The sequence below is a fragment of the Hemibagrus wyckioides genome, unplaced genomic scaffold (genome assembly GCF_019097595.1).
Source record: "Hemibagrus wyckioides isolate EC202008001 unplaced genomic scaffold, SWU_Hwy_1.0 Contig1, whole genome shotgun sequence".
NCBI classification, from domain to species: Eukaryota; Metazoa; Chordata; class Actinopteri; order Siluriformes; family Bagridae; genus Hemibagrus; species Hemibagrus wyckioides.
The window spans coordinates 1,356,279-1,362,278 of record NW_026690769.1 but is presented as its reverse complement, the minus strand read 5'-3'; the positions used below and the strand labels follow the sequence as shown (position 1 = coordinate 1,362,278).

Below are 6,000 nucleotides of genomic sequence, written 5' to 3'. Positions count from 1 at the left end.
GTGTGTGTGTGTTCAGTGATTGCTTGCAGTCCCAATGGCCTGTGGAAGAAGCTGTTTGTAAGTCTGGTGGTGTGAGACTTTGTTGACCTGAAGCGCCACCCAGATGGCAACAGGTCAAACAAGTGATGAGCAGGATGTGAGGAGTTCCCTGTGATGGCCTTGATTTTGCTGGGAGGCAGCAGGACCTGGACATGTCATCTGCTGAGGGCAGAGGGCAGCCGGGATGATTTTTTGAGTTGCCACCCTCTGCTCAGCTTGTCTGTCCTCATCTGTGCAGCCTGGGTGTACCACACACACCCAGACAGTATGTCAGTGTGCTCTCCACAGAGGTCTATAAGTACTGAGCCCTCGGGTAGTGTGGCCGAGCGGTCTAAGGCGCTGGATTTAGGCTCCAGTCTCTTCGGAGGCGTGGGTTCAAATCCCACCGCTGCCAGCTTGAGTCTCTTTCAAGGCAGTGGTTGTGGGGTTCTGGCACCACAAAGGCTTTACAGGGTTGTGGCTCCTGTGCCTTCTGCAAATGTGCTTTTGCGAGTTGCCATTAGCTGGCTGCCTAATGCAAAAAAACGAGCTCACATGGCACCGAGCCCCCAGACCCAGGTGCTGAAATAGTTCCCAGGTGTTTCGCAACTGGTGTCAATACCTGCCTTTGCATGTTGCTCTGCCACACCTCGCTTTTTCAAACAGCAAGTCCAAACAACTACAGAACGGTACGCACCACGAGCTTCAAGCGTGTGTGAGCTGCATCTGTCAAACCCTTACCATGGTTACGTGCCACCAACAAAACAACAATTCAACCAAGAATAAAAATCGACATAAGAAGTGGAAATGGCCAATAGGTTAGTAATGGAGTGCAAGTGCCAGAAATTGCACTGAGGTGTAAGGTCATGTGGGTGACCTAGGATGCCAAGAGGTTAAGGAAACAGACTGCTAATGCACGTGGAGTGGGCTCCAGTTGCTTTGGGGAACAGGCTTGTTTAAACGCTGCTGAGTTATGGCGCGCCACTCACGGAATTGTTGGCGGTCCCTGTGGACATTTGGTCGTGGGTGCCACACCTGCGCCTGACGAGGTGGGTCGCGAGAGGTTATGGCGATGGACTGCTAATCCATTGTGCTTTGCACGCGTAATTCGAATCCCATCCTCGCCGCCAGCCCTTTAACCTCGCTCTTTCCGCCAACTCATGCGCACGGAATGCTTCTCGGAGTGCTAGAGGGGATCAAGAAAAGCTAACCCTGGGTCTAGGTGTTTCGTGAACCGTGGGGCTGTATTTCCATGTTGGTTGGACACAGATGCTGTAAGACTGACGGGTCGCCAATGGAGATCCGTGCAGATCAATGCAGTGCACAGTCCCAAGATATGCGGCCCGGATCGTGCACCTTTATATATCTCATCAAAACCAGATGAAATATCTAATTGGTCTAGATTAACTGAGTGTGTTAAAGATATTAGGAGATTGGATGGCCGATAATTTCCTATTATTAAATTCTGACAAAACGGAGATATTACTTATTAAACCAAAACTAGTACACAGAAGCTCTTCACAACCAGCTTACACCTAGTTGGATGTGCACTGTTACTACTAGCTCAACAGTGAAAGACCTGGGTGTAATATTAGACAGCAACTTATCCTTTGAAAACCATATTTACAATATCACAAAAACAGCCTTCTTCCATCTTAGAAATATTGTCAAGTTTCTAGGAACATTTTATCTGTAACTGATGCAGAAAAGCTAGTTCATGCATTCATGACCTCCAGACTGGACTACTGTAATGCATTACTAGGTGGTTGTCCTGCATCTTCACAAACAAGCTACAGTTAGTCCACGCAGCCGCCAGAGTTCTTACCAGATCAAGAAAATATGATCATATAACCCCAATATTATCATCCCTGCACTGGCTACCTGTTAAGTTTCTAGGAATTGACGATAAACTAGCTCTACTCACATACAAGGCTCTAAATGGTTTAGCCCCCACCTATCTATATCCAGTCTTCTAACACATTACAATCTCACCACGCTCTTTAAGATCACAAAATTCTGGACTTCTAGTAGTTCCCAGAATATCAAAGTCCACAAAAGGAGGTAGAGCGCTTTCTCAGATTAGCTCCAAAACTCTGGAATAGTCTTCCTGACTCAGTTCGGGGCCTGTGACACAGTCTCCCAGGGGGCCAAATGTGGACTAAAGACTTATCTCTTTAGCCAGGCAGACAACTAACACTTCTCATAGCGATGCACTCCAGTACACCTGATTAAAAGCACAAGCAGCAGGTACTGCTAATATGATGAACAGCAGCTACGCTAATGCTGTTCCATTGTTTCCTTCCTTGTACCCATCCCGAGGCATACAGAGGACTGTGCCGGCTCCAGTGGCATCCGGAGATGGACCAGCTCCAGCCGGGTTCTGCTTAGAGGATTGGGATATCTAAGCAGCTTCCATGGACAACAACCTCCTTATTGATTCACATAACACTATACACATGCTGTATCTGCATCACACAATTGTCACCCAAATGAGGATGGGTTCCCTTGGAGTCTGGTTCCTCCTGCTGCTTCTTCCTCATACCATCTAAGGGAGTTTTTCCTGCCACAGCTGCCCCAGTCACCTCAGGCTTGTTCACTTGGGATAACATTTCCAGGACTGTTTGTCTGTTTGTCTGTTCATATGTTTAAGGTTTTCTTATATGGTTTCTCATGTAAAGCTGCTTTTGAGACAATGCTCTTTGTTAAAAGCGCTTATACAAATAAAATTGAATTGAATTGAATTTATTGCAACAGACTGGGGATGCAAGTTCATATCAGCAAACCTTGTCAACAAGAGCCTAAGCCTTTCAAACCTTTCCTCCTGGGTTTGGGATCTTGAATCACGCTCTGGTAATGGAAGCATGTTGCAGGCCACCATTGTGACCGCTCGCCAGAGTGCCTCTCTTCCCGACTCCTGGCAGGCCTCCTTGACCACAGCCCCAGCAACCCTCCGGCGCATGGGTAGCGTCGCCAAAAAAACCATGGCTATTAATTAATGTACTTAATTAACTGATTAAATATGATTGTGATAGCTAAAAACTATTGATAAACTGGATGAAAATGAATTACCTGTAACTAGAGTGAGAATCAGTGGTATGTATCTCACTATGTACAGTAAGTTGTATAGTTGATCCATTTCTGAACACAGCTCTGTGAGGATTCTGTATATTAGTGCTGTATAAAGAACTTTACACGCCTCTAGAAGGACACACCCAGGAAGTGATGCAGTTTTAGTGTTATTTTGTACAGACTGTAATTTTCACACAGTGTCAGTGACAGAAATCTAGAGTCATTATGGCTGGTGTTGTATTTCAAGATTCATCATCTATACAATACTATAAGCCTTTATCTGTTTGTGTGGTTTTTAAATTATTTGTACATTTATAAATAATTATGACAATTTGCTGTGGAAAATCATAGGAAACTGATCCAGATTTAAACAAAATCTCTCATAAGTAAATTTGCTATGTCTATAACCAAAAGGTAATGAAATTCAGTTCAATTCAATTCAGATCACTTCATTTTTATTTGTACTGCACTTTTAACAATGGACATTGTCTCAAAGCAGCTTTACAGAAATTCAGAATTTCAGAATAGAAATTATAAAGTTGGAAAATTAACTTTACCCCTAAATGAGCTAAACTCTGAGGCAACAGCTGCAAGAAAAACTCTGTGAGACGATATGAGTGAAGACTCAAATGTGAACCCATCCTCATCTGGGTGATACCAGAGAGTGTGATTATGAATAAATTACCTTCTAATTGTATATTATCAAACATTAAAAAGCAGCCGAGGAGATGGTCAGATTCACTTGTTTAGTTTTATCATCAACTTTAGCAGACAGACGTGGTGGCATAGGGATTTACCTCCACATGGAGCATGAAAAAAAGGAACTCAGGTTTAGATTTTGGATGCTTGTTTGTACCATTGTAGGCTGTTTACTGAACCACTGTCTTTGTAGCTGTGACAGAGTAACATCATCACCTTCATCTACAACTTTATGAGTGCAAAGTGGTTCCACAAATCTGCCATGGAGTCACCTGTTATAGAGAAGTAGAACAAAATAATTTCTTTAGTTTTGAGTTATATACCTCATTCTCTATTTTTTCTTTAACATCACACAGGCTAATTAATCATTAATTTATTATCTCCTTTCTGGAAAAGATCAATGATAACTCTAACTAATGAAAGCCACAGACACATGAATATAACAGTGAACATGATGAATGGTGTTAGTAAAACCACAATACTCTGAGGTCTTCTTCTGTACTCTATTATATTAATATTTCAGAGGTTCATGTTTCCAATAAAGTGTGACATTCTCTATCCTGCTCCCCATATTCCAAAGAGAGGTTTCCAGGTTGGAGCTTTAATTTTCAGAGGTAATTACAGGGGATTTGAACCTTCTTGGACCTCTGGAAAACAAGCCTGCAAGCAAGAACCAAGCTCGGCAGCACAAGTTCCCATTAGTTTTGTCCTTAACCACTCTATTCCATGTAAAACCAGGGCTCATCCGATTTGAACCCGGGACCTCTCGCACTCCAAAGCAAGAATCATAATTTAGACCAACGAGCTAAGTTGTCCCAAATGAGCTTGTTGTGTGCCAATGGAGGGTCACTGTACTCTGCAACTGTATGACCTTCCTGTTCATATGGGACTGGGGTCCGAGTAAAAGGAACTCGGTTACACAAAGACAAGATAACAACAAAGCGAGGGCTCCTGTGGGATTTGAACCTTTTTGGAATGCAGACGCTAAGTGTGAACCAAGTAAGCAGCTCTTGCTATTGGGCCAAATATATCATTAACTTTGGTGGACATGAAGATTAAAATCAATTTCTTGTAGAACAAGCTTGCTTTAGTGTCAGGTGGAGGTTTCAGTATAGGTCAAGTTTACAGGATTGTAGCTTGTTTGCTGGAAACTGTACTGTTGCTCCAGTATAGCTTGGTGAATATTATGAGGCTTCAAGTAGTTTCTGTGATATTTGCAGTAAGTTTAAAAATGACTCCAGTTATAATAAAATTGAATTAGCTGGTTGCTAAAGAAAACTCAGGTGGCTGGTGGGGTATGGTTTGCACTGTTACTAAAGTCTCATCTGTTCAATAGGGTGACACTAGGAAGCTGTAATGGAGTCCCATGTGGTTGCTATGGATTTTAAAAAATATTTTGGGTATGATTTATGTCATTTACAGGGTTGTTACTTGTAGTTCCAGATTTCTGTTCTTGGTGAATATGAATGAAACTCGATGTAGTCTTTAGCTGTTCTAGCTCATCTACCTCAAGAATTGATTATGGAGCACTATTTCAGTAGAGCTTATTTATTTCCTGATTGTGTGATGGAAACTGTGTTTTTTTATTTCCACAGTTCTTATTCTTAGTTATACATACTTTCAGGTATCCTGTGTAATTCTCAAAAATATATTAAAGATCCCTGCAAAGACACACATGATGAATATCACATTAAATCTCATGCTGAGAAACAAACAAACAAACATAAAAAAAAAAATTAAATCAGATCAGTTGCTTGTCAAAAGAGTTGTACAATATCCAATATTTTTATTCCTAGAACAGAATCAAATTCCAGCATGTGATCTTTACACTGTCATTAAGTAAATAAACCACCAAACCTGCCACTATTGTTTATGAGAACTGCACTCTAATAATGTGCAGAGGGAAGCAGCCCATGTGGCTTCTTCAAACACACACCTAACTTTTCTATCTGTATTTGGATTCACTTAGAATGTTTTGTCTGTTCAATTCAAATAATGTATTCATATATGGTTACATTTTTATTGGATCAATAATCAAAATGCTGATGTTATGCACAGCTTACAGTCTTTTCCTCTTATTGTGATTCTTTAACACTTTCATGTTTGAGGTCTCTGTAGGTTTTTGTATAGTGAAGTTGACTTTCCTGTCACTGTGGGCTGCAAGGCGCAGTAGTACAGTGCAGAGTCTGATACTGAAGCGGGCGAGATCTCCAA

General features: G+C 41.8%; 1 non-coding gene across 1 annotated transcript; it reads left to right on the top strand.

The window, feature by feature from the left end:
* Positions 1–351: 351 nt before the first annotated feature.
* On the top strand, positions 352–433 carry trnal-uag (transfer RNA leucine (anticodon UAG)). The gene has a single exon. It is a non-coding gene; the product is annotated as a tRNA-Leu (tRNA).
* Positions 434–6,000: the final 5,567 nt, after the last annotated feature.